The sequence below is a fragment of the Cyprinodon variegatus genome, unplaced genomic scaffold (genome assembly GCF_000732505.1).
Source record: "Cyprinodon variegatus isolate N-32 unplaced genomic scaffold, C_variegatus-1.0 Scaffold1418, whole genome shotgun sequence".
Classification (NCBI taxonomy): domain Eukaryota; kingdom Metazoa; phylum Chordata; class Actinopteri; order Cyprinodontiformes; family Cyprinodontidae; genus Cyprinodon; species Cyprinodon variegatus.
The window spans coordinates 23,621-25,906 of NW_015151871.1; positions in this window are offsets into that span (position 1 = coordinate 23,621).

The window sequence follows — 2,286 nt, forward strand, 5'->3', positions numbered from 1 at the left end:
GAAAAATAACTTTGCATGTGATAAAATGTTTACAATTGCATATCCTCCACCCAGGAGCAGATTTAGGAAATTTGGGGCCCCAGGCAAAGAAAGGCAGGGGGGCCCTCTAAATTGAGAAGACCACACAGAAGACTTTTCATGATGTCTCAAAAGGAATGAAAGATTTTTTAGCAATCATTTTAACGGGCTGAACTCTACCCCACAGCCATATTTGTAGCTTACCCCAATGTCTTCCAGACCGGTTCAGCAGTATGCCTAAGTATTTACGGTTTTTGGACAACCACACAATTTTCCACTTTTGTATACGGCTTTTCTAACAAAACATTGACAATACTTCACATTTAGACCAGCTAATCTTGTATCCGGATAATACAGAAAATTGGTGATCAAATCCAGTAGAGGAGCTAATGATTCCTCAGGATCTGACAGTAGAAGCAGTACATCCTCTGCATTTAATTGAGAATTGAGTTGATCTTGATCCATTGGTCGTTACAGTCGCTTTTGAGTCGGTGTATAACATTTTATTTCAAGGAAAGAAATTTTCTTTTCTTGTTTTTTCCCTCCAAAAGAATTTTATTGAAATGCAGCAATCACCCTCTATTTACCTAATTTCTGCAGATGGATGCAGACCACGACCCAAACACCTCACTGCCTGAAGTAGTAGGAGGATATGTCTACAAAATATAGCGACTAAAGTTCTGCTCTTCACACCTTCATCCATTTTCTTACACGCTTAATCCCAAGTGGGGTGGCGAGGGATGCTGGTGCCGATCTCCAGCTGTCTACGGGTGAGAAGCGGCGTCCATCTTGGACAGGTCACCAGTCCATCGCAGGGTGCGCTTCACATGGTTTGTTTTCAAATGGTTTGCTGCTGACTGTTTGGACCTTTCTGAACATGTGCAGCAAATGGACTGATCCAATATGGTGGACACTGAAGGGGGGCTGAGACACACTTAATATTATAACCGTTCTGATGGCATTTTAGCCAAAGGATTTGAATAAAAATCATAATTAATGTGCACAAATAAAATTCTAAAAAAGATTCTAATAAAGATTTTATTTGTAATTTCTATTTGAAACTATCTCAAAATTTCACATTGCTATCACGGAGTATAGAGCAGAAAAATTTAAAGGAGATTGACCAAATTAAGGTTGTGATGGTTTACTTCCTAATACCAAAATGTTTAAGCATTGCTGCATAATAACAGCATCCTCAAATAAAGCGGCACAGACACAAAAATGATCCTTTCAGCCATTTTAGTTTATTGTCAGATGACTGCACACAGATTCAAAGCTGTGGTACAGAAAACAAAGAACAAGAAAATAAACAATCTGCAAGTATCAGTCACTCCACTTTACATTTAGCACATACACACACAGTGTGTGAGGTGAAGTTTACAATAAATACTCAGAACTGCTTCATGACCAACTCAAACACGGACGGATACGTAGCGCGGGTCGCTAGGACAGCAGGGACAGCTGCTCTTCAGCCACAAAGTGCTTCAGACTCAAGTGCAAAAATAAGACCAAAAAGTTTATTACCTTGATTCCCCTTCATATAAACACACATCAGTCCATATTACAAACACGCATTCTCATCTCACTATATGTGGTGAGGACCATGTAATAACCTGCTGTACCTCAGCCTAAACTAAACCTAATTCACACCTCAGACCTAAACCTAACTGTTAGCATAATAGTGAGGCAAAAAGAAAAGACTGGTCCTCGATTTGATGGTGAAATCTAAAAAATGGTCCTCACTCTGATGCCAATACAGGAACACACACACACACACACACACACACACACACACACACACACACACACACACACACAGACACATAGGTTGACCCTTAGTAAAAATGTAGAAAGAATAAACTTTATCAGGTCTAGAAATGTTCCTTCGGCAGCGAAGGATAAATCAGTGAAACAGGATAAAACCAGATTATTGTTCTCTGGATCCACTGATGTGACTCAGCCAGCAGGGGGCGCCACCATAGCTGCCATGCAAAGTGTTGACTATAAAACAGGAAAGAGGTATAAAGCGGTCCAACGGATTATAACCTCCACCTGAGCGCGGCTCTGTCCTCATTGGCTCTGTTGACACACCTGGAGTTTAAATCACTTCCAGCTAACGTCATACTGTTTGTCAGCTAACTTCATGGTGTTTGCTAGCTAACATCACGCTGTTTTCCAGCTAATGTCATGCTGTTTTCCAGCTAACGTCATGCTGTTTTCCAGCTAATGTCATGCTGTTTTCCAGCTAACGTCATGCTGTTTTCCAGC